The sequence below is a fragment of the Pelodiscus sinensis genome, chromosome 1, assembly GCF_052426305.1.
Source record: "Pelodiscus sinensis isolate ZL-2025 chromosome 1, ASM5242630v1, whole genome shotgun sequence".
Taxonomy (NCBI): Eukaryota; Metazoa; Chordata; order Testudines; family Trionychidae; genus Pelodiscus; species Pelodiscus sinensis.
Window position 1 is genome coordinate 62010377 of NC_143052.1, and position 17525 is coordinate 62027901.

Here is a 17525-nt window from a genome sequence, read left to right on the forward strand (position 1 = left end):
ATTATGTTTTTTAATATTAATATGGATAACTTGAATATGATTTATGCAAAATAGGGCAAGTAACCTATTGAAGAGTCTATAATGCCCTGAATATTCTATTTGTGTGCACATATCTTTCTTGAATGTGAAGTTAGAAATATGAAGTGTAAACCTGCTTATTAATCTAGTTCTTCTAGTTAAAGCCATTATTGCTACTCAAGTTATTTAATAGCCTGGTGCCCAAGACAATGATCTGTGAATGTTCTTGTTTTTCCAGTAAGCCTGTATTGTGCTTGGTCCCATAAAGACAGGTGACAATACCATCTGGTGCTGGAATCCATCTTGAATTTTGCACTCTTCCAGGGGAGGGGGAAATGGGGAGCATTGAACAAAGAACTATTGAAGTGATGGGGAATAAACAATGATTGCTCATGAAGAGACCTGGAAACAAAGAACTCCAACAAGGAGGAGGAGGCCAACTGGACCCAGATCAGGAAAGATATCTGCTCTGGCCTGAAAGGCTTCACCTGGAATAAGATCTAGGGTGAGAAATCATGCTTTGTAACAAATTCTCTTATAGTATTAGGCTTTAGCAGGAGTGTTTTGTCATCACGTGCAACACTTAAATCATACTTTTATATTTAAAATCACTTTTGTTCATTATCAAACACAGTGTAATGAATTGTTACTGGGAGGGGAAGGGGGAGCAACAGCTCTATTAATGAAACAGTATCTCTCTATTAAGGAAAGAGTGAACTTATGAACTTAAAACTTTTAAACAGAGCAAGAAAATTTATTTGGTGTTTTGGTCCCTTTTGGGGGTTGTGTTTCTGGGTGCTGTCAACGTCCTTATAGCTGAGCCCTCTCAGAGCTGAGCTGATTCAGCTTCTGTAATGGATAGGAGAAGTGCTGGCCGGCATCGGGTGACTAAGGGGTTAAACTCAGGTAGCTAGCAAGGGTGTTTGTCAGGGAACTGGGAGAACCAATTGAAATTGAGTTCTAGAATTTGAATTGTATAAGGTACTTTGCCTGCTTTCTTTGTGGGGGCGAGTTAAACCAGGAGTTAAGACACAGAATGATTTAAACTCAGGAGCTATGTCTACACTACAAGGTTTTTGCACAAGAACAGCTGTTTTTGTGCAAAAACCTGGGGATCATCCACCCCTCAAATGAGCTCTTGCACAATTAAATGGGCAGTTAAATGGCACAACAGAGGGCTTTTTCCACCGTAGGTAAACCTTTTCTGAAGCATAACTGCTTTTAGTGCTACAGCTATTGCACAAGAAGGCAAGTGTGGACACTCCATAGGAGTTTTTGCACAACAGTTGGCTTCCAGGGAAAAAAAATGGTGGTCTTTGGGCCACTCCAGCCAACTCACTCAGAACTCTATCGTTCCTGTCTACTGGCACCCTTTAAAGCCGCAGGCACCCTGCACAAGCCTTGTAGCTGCAAGTTGGCAAGAAGCAGGATTCTTCAGGACGCAGCTCTGCTGCAGCCACCAATGTCCTCAGAGGAAGCTCCCCGAGACTGCCTTGGCCCTTCAATGGACCAGCCACAGGGGTCACAGGACTCTTTGAGGGGGACCAAAAGGCGTGCCCCCACCTGGAGCAGGCCAGAAATAAAAAACCCTGCTGGAATTGTGGAATGAGGACTGCGCCCTGCAGGACCCCCGGGCAAAGCACCGCAATGCCGTAATCTGCTCCCGCATGGCCGCATCCCTGGTGGAGCAAGGTGTAGCCAGACACAAAACCCCATCTTGTTTTTCCACGAGCCCCATCTTGTTCCCCCCCCCCCAGAGAGCAAGAGAAAGGCAGTCAGCCTTTGATGCCCTGGGAACACAGGTTTGCTGCCTGTCCCTGACTCTACCATAAACAGAAACCAGACAGTAAATGGGCTAGCTGACGACCCGGGGCCTCCCGTCGCCCTGATGGCTAGTACCAGTAATTGACACGCCTGCACTGTCCCAGGAGAGGAATCTTCGCCCATCACATACCAGAGGTGCCCATTGTCTGCATTTTCCCAGGTGTAAATTATGCTTTGCACCCTTCGTGGGAAACTTGGCGTTCAAAGCCATTTTTCCTAATTGGCCACTTGAGCCCAGGAAGAAGCCTACATGACCCAAGGGGTATAAAAAGAGGTTCAGCAGCCCACCCTATTTGAGCTCCAATCATCTATACCTGCTGGCAGGTATTGATTGTCTCCCGAGGTCTGTGGGACGCCCAACCTCGCCCTACTTCTTCCCGAGGGATTGAGAGAAAGACGCTGGCCACGCCAAGTCTGGAACGCAGGGGTGAGAATATATACCTGCTATGTGTATTTTGCATGCATTTAATAAGAGCTCAGAGAACCAAAAAGGTTTCATGGTACCTGTAAGTGACTTATTAGTGTAATTTCTGTCCTGTCCTTTGTAGTGTCTGTGTTAAATGCTACTACTGTGTTACAGATAACAGCTAAGTTTACCCTGTAACAATAAAATAGTAACTGTTTAAGCTTTAACCTGACTCCTTCAGTTGCTGTAACAGAACCAAGCACAATTTAAAAGAACTTCAGCCGGTCATAAGGGACTCACTGCCCTGACCGTCGGCTGACACAAGGTCACATTCAATAGCCTTGAAGTGTGAATATAAACCTTTAATTGCAGCATTTCACTGTACATACTCTGGCCAAACATGCACTCAGAAGTTTGAGGTTCATTCAATCCTTGATGTATTGAGGGTCACAAGTTTTATTATATAGTTCAGTGAGGCCATGACTTCAACTTCAGTACATACACTGGTGAGTCAGTTTTTAAATGTACACAAGTCAGAACACTTGAGGTCTTAAGAAATAGATTGATTACAAACCTTTTATTTGTAACAGTAAGGACCCCTTGCATCTATACATTGATGAACTACATTATGTTGTGCATGCACCACAATAATTAACGCATTAAAATCTTGCTTGAGTGTCAACAGGTACATGCCATCTTGTCAGTAGTTTCCACTAGCATTCTATCAGGCAGAGCAAGACACACAAAACTGAAAAGTTTTCCTGCCCAACAAGGGCAAACTATATGGGCATTAAGTCATAAGCACAGTCTTAAGAAACAGATACTCATTTCCCAACGTACTTCTGTAACAGTAACCAGGTAATGAAACTGGCAATACAGGTAGGACTCTATAACCTGTATTTCTCTCCGCCTGCAACACCTGTGTTCCAGCGTCCCCAAGGGTGCTCCTGGGCTGGAGGAAAAGCTGTGGGCCCTGCGCTCAGCAACTCCTCCTCCTCCCTCCCAGCGTGCAAATAGCTCATTTGCAGTCTTCAAGCTCAGGGGAGGGCAAGGAAAGGGACATAGGGAGACACTCGGGGAAAAGGCAGAGGGGCTGCAGGAGAGCAGCCTGGTATCTGTGGAGTTGTGTGTGCAGTGGGGCCAGCAAATTCCCTGGATTAGGACCAGACAGGTTCCAAGGGCACCAGACAAGAGATATATAAACTGTACAGTATAATCTACATTGCATGGTTTGATTGGCAACTAATTCTATTCTGAATTTTTTTTTCCAATGAACAGAGTGGAATTATGCAAAGTGATATTATTGCTTTCTTTCAATGAACTATAGCACAGGGTAATCGTAGCACGGTGTTTTCCATTGTTAAACTTCGGAATTGTCTGTATTAAATGTAAAAACAAGTGGTCCTTTGGCACCTTTGGGTACGTCTTCACAACAGTGTTATTTTGGAATAACAAAATGCGTGTCTACACAGCAAGCCATTATTTTGAAATAATGTCGAGATAAAGGACTTCTTGCTCCAACTCCTGTAACCTTCATTTCATGAGGAGTAGGAGAATTTCAAGGAAGAGTGTCCTTCCTTCAACTTCCTGCTATGTAGATCGCACCAAAAGCCGAATTAAGCTATTTCAACTTCTGCTATGCAATACATAGCTGAAGTTGAGTCTCTTAAATTGACTTTTGCCCTGCAGTGTAGACGTGTCCTTTGAGACTAACCTAAATACATAGACTCATGAGCTTTTGTGGGAAAAACCCACTTCATCAATGGAATTGGAGTGAAAATAACAGAAACCAAGATTATATATAGCAGAAGTACGTGTCAATTGTAGTACTCATGTTAAATGAAGTGGGATGGATGTATTCCATACATAGCTTTTGATGTAGAAATGTAGGAGAAATTGGCTGTGTAATGTGCCAGCCAGTTAATGTCTTTATTCAATCCCAGGGTAGCAGTGTTAAATCGGTAGATGAATTCTAGTTCTGCAGGTTCTCTCTGTAATTTGTTAGTGAAGTTCCTTGGTAGAGGAATGGGTACTTTTAAATCCATGATTGAGTGACCAGAAGGTTAAAATTTTATCCTACAGGTTTATGTGTATTATCATTTCTGATGTCTGATTTTTTTTCCATTTATCTTTTGTCATAGGGACTGTTTGGTTTGGTCAATATACATAACTCTTCCATAATATCCTTAGCTACAAAAGCTATCTTGTCAACCCAAATCAATGCCAGAAAATTGGGTAAAGCAAGGTCAATTAAGTTAAAAGGGTTGAGAAATGTTTTGGAGTCCAAAATGATCCTTGGAGAGCTGTAATAGACAAATCACTATCTATTAGATCAACTGATTGGTACTATGGAGCTCTAGAAATTCTCGTCAAATTATCCTAGAAATTGGAAATTCCCAAAGTTTATATTTACCCTACACTATTTTATAGTTTATTACCCTTGCAGCTCCATTATTAAAAGAGCAGTTAAAAATTCTCTCTATTTACCACTTCATGTTACAGAGAAATTAGCTGAGGTAACATCTTGTACTGAACTAACTTTGGCTGGTGAAAAACAAGCTTTCCAACTTCTACAAAACTCTTATTTGCATCTGAGAAAAGTACCCTGCTAAATATGAGGGGGAAACAGATGAGGACTAACATATTGCAGGAGACCATTCATGGTTAAGTGGGCAGTTAACACCTCTATCATCATTGGACTAAGGCAGTTTAGTGGGTTACAGATTTTTTTTACTAAGCCATCATCCAGTGTCTTTGGAGCTGCTGTGAAGAGTGCTGACTTGAGTTTTTATACCTAATTCTCTATCGTGTATGGATTTAATAACCAGGCAAAGCAGATTGGAGCTGACTATGCAAGGTTGTGTCTAATTTGTGGGTACGGCAAGGCAGAAAGGTTGTTTAAGCAATTAGTCAGTGCCCAAAAGGAGGCACAGGAAAGAAAAGTACAGAATGAAAGCAGGCAGGGAGCAGGTAATATGCTTGTATGCTACTTGGTAAGATGCATTGGGACTCAACTGCACAGGGGGTTTGACCAGCACAAATAACTGAGACAGAAGCGAGACCTGGTGATCCCATTATACTTTTTTTTAGAAACCTTAAAAAAACCCCACAAGCCTGGAAACTTGTTCATAAATCCACTAGACACAGAAATCAGGGATTTACTGTAATTTATGGCTCTTTATGTAGATTTACGGCTCTTTTCAACATTCTGTAACCCACCAACTCTCCTTTGTCCTGTAAAGGCTTAGGGACAGCCTACAATAGAAGAGCTCTAGTGGTGCAGTTGCACTGCTATAGCATGTCTGGTGAAGACACTCTATGCTGACAGCAGGGAGCTCTCCTGTCGGCCTAATAAACCATCTTTACAAGAGGCAGTAGCTACATTGGCAGAATCAGCTCTTATTCCAGCATGGCACTTTCCAAACTGGTGCTTATGTTCGTATAACATTCACTGTTTGGGGGGTGGCTTGTTCAGAGTGACATAAGTTATCCCAACGTAAGCAGAAGTGCGCACAAGCCCTTATAGTGGACAAATGGGTGGTTATGGCATAGCCACATACATGAACCCTTGTACAAATTGCTATTATAGACAGAGCGCAAACGAGCATCTTTTAGCACAAAATCAAGAGGTCAAAGACAAAATTAAGGCAGAAAAATTATTTCATTGCTTATACACCAATGCTTGGAGCCTGGGTAAAGGAACTGGATTTCCTCCTTTACAAGAATGAAGTTAACTTGGTGTTACTGAAACCTCTTGGGAAGATTAATGTGATCTTATGGGATAAGGGTATGTCCTCACAAATCATTGTTGCAAACACTGTTATATGCTTGCAACAAATTGTGCACAAAGTGGGCCATGTAAAATGTATGGGTCACTGGTTATGGTTATACTATGTGTGCATGTATCAATTGCGTACGTGAAGATATGAACATTAGCTGTGTGTAATTAAAATGTTAGCTCCTAGAGTAACACTCACAGAATAGCTAGATGGCATATCTGGGAAAGGCTACTCAGGTTGATTGGCCCTTCAAGAAACAATGGACAATGAAGGATGGGAGGCATCTAACTACACCAAATGGTGTTTCCTGCCATCTGGAATGTGAGCCATGGCCTCCACCTGCAAAGAACCATGCATGACTCAGTTATGTCACTTTCTCATATGACAAACTCCATCTTGGGATATACTTCAACATGGTGAGAACAATGGGATTCCCTCCACACAGCTGAGGACATAGAAAGGGCCCTGGAAACCCCTCCATTTCATCTTTAATCCTGCCTCTTGCCTCTGGAGGGTCTCACTTCAATCTCATTATGTGGCAATTTTATTTCAGAGATTGTGTTTAGCCTAATTATTTCTATTAAAGAAACAAGAGGGCACTCTTGATAAATCTGCTCTATCTAGTAAATTCTCAGGTAACCATATTTTAGATTTTAACTTAATTCTATGCAAATTGGCCTAAAATTTCAATGAAATTGCTTTAAGCAATTGCACTGACTATTTAAATTAGTCCCTTCTGGTCCAATCTAGATGAAGAGTAGGAACCCCAGTCTTAAAGGTACCTGGAAGACAAATGTGTCCTTGAACGTATGACAAAAAGTGTTAGGAATTTAATTTATGGTCAGTAAATGTAATAAAATATCTTAGTAATTTGCAATGCTCCTTGATATAAGTGCTTGGACTCAACTCTAGAGAGGTTCTGTGATAATTACTTTCAAGACTATTGTGTACAATACCTAGAACTTTAGTTGTGCCTACACTTGAATGGCCAACTGTTCTGGATGAATTAATAAATTGCTTGCTGGTTCAGAATAAGCAAGTGACCTAATCTGAGGAATACAGATCAAGTTAAAAGTTGATCTGAAAGGAACCCAGCATTAAAACTACTAAGTCAATGCTCCCTGGGCTCTGTAAAAGAGGGGTTAGTCCATTGAATTGATGGTATGTTGGCTGTAACAATCAGTTGACAAACCTAATTAGATTTCAGCTTTAAAATCTGACTCCTCAAAAAATCATTAAAATTGACCCCCTTTCATGTTTACACAATGTCTCACAATGCAGCCAGGGGTGAAAGGAAGGAACATACATTTTCCCCAGCGAGGCCGTGTCCAGACGCAGGGATTCTTTCGAAAAAAGTAGCCTTTTTTCGAAAGAACTTCCCCTGCGTCCAGACTCAAGCCGCGTTCTTTCGAAATTAAATCGAAAGAACGCGGCTTTTCTTTCGACGGCTGTACACCTAATTTTACGAGGAAGAACGCCTTTTTCGAGGGAGATCCGTCGAAAGAACGTGAGTGTGGACGGGGGGAGCCCTTTCTTTCGAAAGAATTGGCCTCCAGGAAGAAGCCCTGGTGGACAATCTGGGCCATGGGTTGCATGTCTGTGGTTCCTGGCTGCAGCCATTCCTTAAAGGGACAGGCACCCTCACAGACACTTGTTGCAGACAAGGAGCCAGAGCACACGGCTACTTTGCTGCAGCATGTCCCAGCCCCAAGACCGTCCTGGCCATTCCACCGAGCCTTCTGGGGACCCAGCCAAGGGCTCCAAGCGCCGGGCACCATCCTGGTCCGGCGCAGAGATAAAGAGCCTGTTGGAGCTGTGGGGAGAGGAGGAGGCCTTACAGGCCCTCAAAAGCCGGCGGCGAAATGCAGAAATTTATGGCCGCATGGCTGAAGCCCTGGCCCAGAAGGGCCACTACCCCCGCACCCAGGACCAGGTGCGCTCAAAGGTCAAAGAGCTGCGCCAGGGGTACGTTAAGGCCAGGGAGGAGAGCTCCCGGTCTGGGGCAGCCCCCCACTACTGCCCCTACTACCCCGAGCTGGACCAGATCCTGGGTGGCAGTGCAGAAGCACGCACACCACGGAGGTTCGTACAGTCTGGACTGGCAGACCCCGTGGTGGACGCTCCAGAGCAGGAGCTAGAGCACTCTGGAGATGGGGACATGTTCCCAGAGGAGGAGGAGGACAGCGAGGAGACAGCGACCCTCACCACCTTGGAGCCAGTCACCCAGACCTCAGAGGCCTCCCAGGCGTCATCTGGCGCAGGAGAGGAAGCAGCAGGTGAGTACAGTGAGGTTGTGTCACACCCGGGGGGGGGGGGGGAGGTAGGTGGGTGCACAGTGGGTGATGCACAAGGGAAACCTGTCATGCTCAGGCTGATGCCCGTGTGGTGTGTGTGTGTGTGTGTGTGTGTGTGTGTGTGTGTGTGTGTGTGTCTCAGAGAGAGAGAGAGAGAGAGAGACACACACACACACACACACACACACACACACACAGTGTGACCTTCAGAATGTCTGCTTCCCCTGTCTCAAGAACCTCCCCCCCCCCCACAATTCAGGGTGAGTGGAGGAGCTCCCTCCCACTCCCACTCCACTTGGCCCTTCCTGACAGTCTCCCTTCCCCCCACCCCAAACTGTGACTGTCCCCAGACAATGACTTACCTCCATCAAGACGGCCCCGACAGTAGATCTCCCCACGCCAAATTGGTGTCCCACGGAGCGGTAGCTGTCGGGGGTTGCCAGCTTCCAGAGGGCAATGGCGACCCTCTTTTCCAGGGGGATGGCGGGCCGCAGGTGGGTGTCTTGCCGTTGCAGAGCAGGGGCGAGCCAGTTACAGAGCTCCTGGAAAGTGGTTTTTCTCATGCGGAAGTTCCGTAGCCAGTCTTGGTCATCCCAGATCTCCATCACGGGCCGGTCCCACCAGTCAGAGCTGGTGTCAAACCTCCAAACACACCTGTCCACGAAAAAGTTCGGAGGCAAGGGCAGTGTGGCTGCCGGACGGGGGAACCCCTCGTCCCTCTGGTCTGGGTCCAGCTCGGGAAGGAGCCTCATGATTGTCTCACGAAGATGCAGCAACAGCTGCAGTATGGTGGTGTGGGGCCATCGCCTGCCCAGGGGCAGCTCTGGCTCCATGCCACAAATAAGGGTCTGCAAGCAGAAAAACCTCACAAGAAAAAAGCTGCTGGGGTGTCCCAGGAAGCTGAGCACTCCAAAGCAGCACTGCAATGCCTTGCAAAATTCCTCAAGGGACAGCAAAGGCAGCTGCAGGAGCAGAGCAACGGGTGTTCAGGAGCGTCCCTCTCACCACGCGTCTCTGCAAAGGGCAGGCAGGCAGCACCCGGAAGGAAATGCTGCCCCCATGCCCTGGCAGAAGCAGTTCCGGGTGGCTTTCAATTTCAAAAGAGCGTCCGGCAGTCTGGACGCTCTTTTTCGAAATAGCGGATCGATCTTTCGATCCGCGCATTGTAGTCTAGACGCGCTCCTTCGAAAGAGCCTCTTTCGAAAGAAGCCTGCAGTCTAGACATAGCCCGAGTGAAAAGGCACAAAAGGAAAGGCCGCTAGGTCCCTGCTGTTTTTGTCAAGGGAACAGCTTTGTGCTGTGTTATCATGCTTGTTTATGTCACAGTCTTCAAAGACATGTTTTCTCAAGCATCCCAAAGCTGCACTAGCACATTTAGGGCCGTGCTGGATTTCCTCATTAATGTCAGCTTTCTGCGACAGATGGCTGCCGATCAAGGAAATGCACAACTTTCTCTGTGGTCTCTTTATTAACCTGAATTATGGGAGCAGGGTTCTGATAATTTGGAGCCTGTTGAAGGAGAAGTTTAGTTTTCTTGATGTTGAGTGGGAGGCCCAGTTGGCTGTGTGCCTCAGAGAAACTATTTTTCAAACATCTTTGAGGTGGGCACATGGCACAGTTGTCCGTATATTGGAGTTCAATGGCTGATTTATTGATAGTCTGTCTTAGATCAAAAGCAAATGAAGTTGAAGAGCTTGCCATATGTGATGAATTGGATATCAATTCTGGAGGGGAGCTCATCAGGGATGTGGATAATGACAGCAAAGAAAATGGAGAAAGGGCTGTACACCTGCACTGATGAATGCTGAATGGAAATTCAATCTGTCCTAGTTCATTGAAAACCAGATAATAAATTATGTAAACACTCAATTTTTCACAATAATCCAGCCTGCATTTTAGGGCCTACAGCCAGGAGTCTGCAGTGAACTTAATGTTTTCAAATATTGAAGTTAGTACATTCTGCATATCTAGCAGCTCTCATGTTAAAGAGGGCTTTTGGAGAGGAAGATGTTGCATAGTTCCCCAAACTTCTCAAACACCCCTGTCTTATCTGCACTATTTACTTATGTTTGTGGGTTACTCCTAGGTCTGTGCTGTTATGACTGTCACTTTGTGGGCCTTAAAGTCTCAGATTTATGATTCTGTTGGGCCATTAAAATGCTTCATGGAGTCACTGTGTATGGGTGGGGGAAGGTGCTAAAGAGCCCTAAAGACATTTAGGAGGCACTCTGTTATAGAAAACACGTCTTTCACTCCAGTGTGAAAAGAGCAGTCCTGCCAAGGTTGAAGACAGGCAGGACAAGGGGTCATTTGGGGGGGATGAGAAATTAGACAGTGATGAGAAGCAGCACCCACGAGCACCATAGCGGCAGGCCTTGGCCAGTATGAACAGGATTATTGCTTTCTGGTGTTTGAGTAAGTTTCAGAACAGAAAAGCATGTGCCACACTTGGTGTGCCTGCTTCTGATATTTAGCCCCATTGCATCCCCACACCTGATAATGTGCAGCAATTTGCAGGTGCCTTTAGAAGTCTTGGGTATAACTTGCTGTGACAGGGTGCTTGCCCTGCACTGTCCCTTTAAGGGAAAACCCCAGCCTGGAGCAAGGGCTTGGAGTAAAGCCCCAGCTGAGACAGGCCTCATGGATTGGAGCCTAGATAGGGGCTATTTAATGACGGGCTCCTGGAGGGAGAGGGGGGAATTGGCTGCTGCTCTGGCTGGAGAGCAGTGAGAGCCTGGCTGCTGGGGGAGTAGGAGGCTCCCAGGAGCTAGGGCAGCTCTGGTGAGGCAGGGCCAGAAGCAAGGCCTGAGGAGCAAACTACCCCCAGAAGGGGGGCCCTGACAGTAATATGGACTCTGCCAGAGGGCGGTGTCATGAACAGGATGCTGTGATCAAGAGAAAGAGGGGAGACATTGCCTAAAGGCACCCAGCGGGGCAGAAAGAACTAATTCCCAGGACAGCCAGCTGGTGGTGCCATGGCGGTGAGCTGGCCCCCTCACACTTGCCTACCTACCTACCCACCCCAGGTCAGGTGTGGTTTGATCATTTTGAGGTGTTTTTTAAGCAACTACACAGCTGGGGGTGAGATGCTAAAGTTAAGTTTTGTGAAAGGTGAAAGGTTTATTTGACACTAAATTGGAACATCTGTTTTTCTGTGTCGGGATGGGCAGCTCTCCTGACAATGCTACACTAAACAGCGCAAGAGTGCAAAGCCAAGCCTCAAGGCAGACCAAAGCTCATACACAGCAAACCCAAGGACAAAATTGAAAGTCTCTAGTCAAAACCAACCACATGAACACAACTCCAGTTCCTCCGCCATCAACACCACACCATCCCCTGAAAAAACTGAGTGAACACACATTCACAAACCCGGAGCATGTGCTTTAGGGGCAGGGCTAGACTACACATATGCAGCATACACAGGGCACCAAAAATCTGAGGCATCCCAGGACAGCAGGTAAGAGCAGGTTGGCTACTGGAGCCAATCTGCTCTTACCTGCTGTCCCAGGAGTCCCCCAAAGTATGCTGTGTGAGAGCATGCAAGTGTTGGAGGTGGGCAGTTACCTTGTTACTGTCGCCACTGGTTTCTCCAAGATCAGTTCCCAAACCAGGGGCATGTCCCCCTAGGGGGATGTAAAGAAATTGCGGGGGGTGTGAGGCTGAAAAATTTTCATACTTTTTTTTTTAATCAGCGTAAATTTTTTTTCAAATTTCATACCACAAAATGCGATTATTTATGGACTTATGGGGTACGATTTATGGACTTATGGGGTGCGATTATTTATGGATTTAGGGGTACCAGTTCAGTCAGTGGGGAGGCCGAATAACAATGTAGAAGGCGATGGAACTTTTTCAAACTTTCTAGCATGCTCACGGGAGTGTTTGGGACTGTTCTATCATGGGACTAGGTATCTGGTCTTGCACAGTGACTGGTGGTGAGGTATATATAAGGCAGCACATGTCCGTACATAATAGTAGTAGTAAATAAATGTTCACGATAACTTATCAAAGTAACTTGCGTCCATTAAATGTATTAGAATCAGGAAAATTATTTTTATAGGTTTTTTAATTAATATATTATGGCCACGATTAAGCAAAGGAAGTACAATGAAGACTACATTAAGTATGGCTTCACTGTGACGGAAAAAAATGATAGATCATCTTCAATGTGTAGTATGCCATACAGTTGTCAGCAATGATGCCTTGAGACCTAGTCATCTTGAGCGACACTTGAAGAATCACAGCGCTTTGACAGACAAACCAAAAGAGTTTTTTGCTACTAAACTTCAAACTTTGAAACACAAGAAGCTGGACACTACTGAAACTTTTCATCAAGCGCGAACAGGAACAGCTAACAGGAGAGTTTGGAGAGGGAGTTCTCCAGGTAAAAGAGGAGTAAAAATGGGACTCTTGTGGTAAGTGGCTGTCTGGAGTGTGTGTTTGTGTGGGGGGGAGTTATTTGCTGTGTGCTGAGCTTCTGTTTGTTTGGTTTGTTTGTTGGTTTGTTTGTTTGTTTGGAGCTTCTAAAAGGTTTGAAACCTTGGCTGAGCCTCAGTCAGGGGGAGGGGCTACCAGAGCTATATAAGCCTGTGACTCAGCGACCAGGGAGAGCGCAAACAGGAACAGCTAACAGGAGAGTTTGGAGAGGGAGTTTAGAGGGGGAGGTTAGAGGGCACTAGTGACTTTTGACCTTCTTTAAAACATAACTCTTAGAATAATCTATATTCTAGAGGTTTAAAAAGAATCCCAGTTCATACTTAAACTTATTCATTAGAAAAATGGAGACAGAAGCCCAGCAGCAGAGTGGGGGCTATCCTGTTTATTGTGTCAAGTGTAACATGTACGATTACCTGCCCTGTGGGCGGGTGGTGTATGTGTGCACTCGTTGCAAGGAGCTCCTGACCCTCAGAGACCGAGTTCGGGCTTTGGAGGCCAGGGTGGCTGAACTGAAGGAGCTAAGGGAGGTAGAGAGCTATGCTGATGAGACTTTCCGGGACACTGTAGTACTGTCCCACCTCCAGTCTGAGAGCCCCAGTGCTCTTAAGGAAGATGAAAGTCTCAAGGGAACAGAGCATTCAATGGGAGCAGAGAGAAACCATCCCATAGTTGGGACCCTCCTCCCAGAGGATGTTGTGGTATCCTCTCGCACTGAGGATACCTCTGAGGGGGAGGGAATGCCAGTTAGGAAGAGGCAGGTGTTAGTAGTGGGTGATTCGATCGTTAGAAACATAGATAGTTGGTTTTGTGATGAGCGGGAGAACCGTATGGTCACTTACCGGCCTGGTGCGAAGGTTGCGGATCTTTCGAGGCATCTAGATAGACTTATGTGTAGTGCTGGGGAGGAGCCGGTGGCCGTGCTACATGTTGGTACCAATGATGTAGGGAAGGGTACGAGAGATGTCCTGGAGGCCAAATTTTGGCTGCTAGGAAAGAGACTGAAATCCAGGACCTCTATGGTGGCATTCTCGGAAATGCTTCCAGTTCCATGTGCAGGGCCAGGTAGGCAGGTCGAGCTTCAGAGTCTCAATGCGTGGATGAGACGATGGTGTAGGGACGAGGGGTTTAGATTTATTAGGAACTGGGGACACTTTTGGGAAAGGGGGAGCCTATACAAGAAGGATGGGTTCCACCTAAACCAGGGTGGAACCAGACTGCTGGCACTAAACATTAAAAAGGCTGTAGAGTAGTTTTTAAACTAAGAGATGGGGGAAAGCCGATTGGTGCGGACATGCACCTAAATCGGAGGGAGACTTCTCTTAGAGGAGAATCCATTGATAGAGATTCTCTAAGCTGTAGTCAGAAAGAGAGGAGGGGAGAGGGCAAACCATGGGCCAGAGCAGACAAACAACCACATACAAAGGAATCCAATGCATCAGGGAAGGGCAGACAAATAAGCAGTTGCAAATTTTTAAAGTGCTTGTACACAAATGCTAAGAGTCTGACTAATAAGATGGGTGAACTAGAGTACCTCGTATTAAATGAGGAGATTGACATAATAGACATCACTGAAACCTGGTGGAATGAGGAAAATCTGTGTGACACAATCATCCTGGGATATATAATATATCGAAAGGATAGAGCAGGCCGGGTGGGAGGCGGAGTGGCACTGTATGTGAAAGATAATGTAGACTCAAATGAAATAAAAATATTAAGTGAATCAACATGTTCCATAGAATCGCTATGGATAGTAATTCCATGCTCCAATAATAAGAAATTAGCAGTAGGGATATATTACCGACCACCTGACCAGGACAGCGATACTGACATTGAAATGCTGAGGGAGATTAGAGAGGCTACCAAAATAGAGAGCTCTATAATAATGGGGGATTTTAATTACCCCCATATTGACTGGATACATGTCACCTCAGGAAGAGAAGCGGAGATAAAATTTCTCAATGGCTTAAATGACTGCTTCTTGGAGCAGCTGGTGCAGGAACCCACAAGGGGAGAGGCAATTCTCGATTTAGTCCTGAGTGGAGTGCAGGATCAGGTCCAGGAAATAACCGTTACAGGACCGCTTGGGAATAGTGACCATAATATAACAACATTCAGTTTCAGCTTCTGTGGCAGTTGGGACTGAGAACCTGCCATTGTTCCCTTGATTGCCTCTGATTAGCCTCAGGCTCAGCCTTCCCCTGTGTGACTCAGAAGGGGGCAGGCCTGACCTAGGCAAGCAGGCTTTAAAAAGCCAGAGCAGTGGTACCAGGGGACTGCAGACAGGGGAGTTGGAGAGGGAGAGCAAAGCGACCCCACCGCCGAAGAGGCTACCCGGTGAGAGTACAAGCTGTGGTGTGAGTGTGTGTGCGCCTGACTGTTTGAATTTTACAGTTTGAAGTGTGAATTGAGAGTCTGATTCCAGGTGAGTGCTAGCAGTTTCAGTTTCAGCTTCTGTGGCAGTTGGGACTGAGAGCCTGCCATTGTTCCCTTGATTGCCTCTGATTAGCCTCAGGCTCAGCCTTCCCCTGTGTGACTCAGAAGGGGGCAGGCCTGACCTAGGCAAGCAGGCTTTAAAAAGCCAGAGCAGTGCGACCAGGGGACTGCAGACAGGGGAGTTGAAGAGGGAGTTGAGCAGAGGGAGTGACTGATGGTGATGAAGACCCGAAGCGTTTGTGCCAGTACCTCTCCTGTCTGCTCCACCTGTGCCTGTATCCAGACAGAGAACCTGAGCATGGATGCCTCTACCCAGGACCTGGTGTGGTCTTGCAGTATTTGTGGCTTGCAATTCCCACTGAGTGATCTCCAGGCTGGAGGAGACAACCGTTGTGAAAGGTGCCTGCTGGTGGAATCTCTCAGGCAGCAGGTGGGAGAGCTACAGGAGGAGGTGGCCAGGCTGAGGAGCATTCGAGGCCATAAGGAATTCCTGGACAGTATTCCTGTGGAGTCCACTGAGGTCACTGTCCTAGGATGTGGGACTGTTGACCAGCCACTTATGGAGGAGGCGGTGGTGCAGGGTGAACACTGGCAGCTGGTTACTTCTGGCAGCAGGCAGTGTTCCACCCCTGCTCCTAACCCTCCCACTGTGTTGTTACATAACCGTTACACTTTACTTTCTGCAGGAGACAAGGAGTCACCCCCACAGTGGAGGAGACCAGACCTTGCACCACCAAGGTTGAGCAGTCTCCTGCCACCACTGCGAGGAAGAAACGTAGGGTAGTGGTGGTTGGAGACTCTCTTGTGAGGGGAACGGAGGCACCCATCTGTCGCCCTGACAGTTCATCTCGAGAGGTATGCTGTCTGCCAGGGGCCCGTATCCGAGATGTTACAGAGGCATTGTCGAGGATTATCCGGCCCTCTGACTACTACCCCATGCTACTCATCCACATGGGCACAAATGATACTGCCAGGTGTGACACTGAGCGGATCAAGTGTGACTACAGGGCTTTGGGAGTACGGGTGAAGGAGTTTGGAGCGCAGGTGGTATTCTCTTCGATCCTTCCTGTCAAAGGTAGGGGCCCGGGCAGAGAGAGGTGCATCCTGTAGGTGAATGCCTGGCTGCGAAGATGGTGTCGCCAGGAGGGATTCGGCTTCCTTGATCACGGGGTGCTCTTCCAGGAAGGACTGCTTGGCGGAGATGGAGTTCACCTTTCCAGGAGCGGGAAGGCCTTGTTTGGACACGGACTGGCTAACCTTGTGAGGAGGGCTTTAAACTAGGTTCGACGGGGACAGGTGAGCAAAGCCCACAGGTAAGTGCTGAATGTGCGGGACTGGGAGATGGGTTGGAAATGGGGGGGACTACAGCCTATGATGGCAAGGAGAAAGAAGGGTCAGAGCACAACAGGGAGGCAAGATCAAATCAGTATCTTAGATGCCTATATACAAATGCAAGAAGTATGGGTAATAAGCAGGAAGAACTGGAATTGCTAACCAATAAATACAACTATGATATCATTGGTATTACAGAAACCTGGTGGGATGGGACGCACGATTGGAATGTTGGTATGGAAGGGTACGGCTTGCTCAGGAAGGACAGACAGGGAAAAAAGGGAGGAGGTGTTGCCTTGTATATTAAAAATGTACACACTTGGACTGAAGTGGAGATGAACGTAGGAGATAGCTGTGTAGAGAGTCTCTGGGTTAAGCTAAAAGGGGTAAAAAAACGAGGGTGATATCATGCTAGGAGTCTACTACAGGCCACCTAGCCAGGTGGAAGAGGTGGATGAGGCCTTTTTTAAACAATTAACAAAACTATCCAAAGCCCAAGATTTGGTGGTGATGGGGGACTTCAACTATCCAGACATATGTTGGGAAACTAACACAGCGAGGCACAGGCTATCCAATAAGTTTCTGGACTGCATTGGAGACAACTTTCTGTTTCAGAAGGTTGAAAAAGCTACCAGAGGAGAAGCTGTTCTGGATTTGGTTTTAACAAATAGGGAGGAACTAGTTGAGAACTTGAAAGTGGAAGACAGTATAGGGGACAGTGATCACGAAATAATAGAGTTCATGATCTTAAGGAAAGGTAGAAGGGAGACCAGCACAATTGAGGTAATGGATTTCAGGAAGGCAGATTTTGATAAGCTCAGAGAACTTGTAGGTAAGGTCCCATGGGAAGCAAGACTGAAGGGAAAAACAACTGAGGAGAGTTGGAAGTATTTCAAAGGGACGTTGTTAAGGGCCCAAAAGCAAACAATTCCGCTGTGTAGGAAAAATAGAAAATATGGCAAAAGACCAGCTTGGCTTAACAAGGAGATCTTGCATGATCTA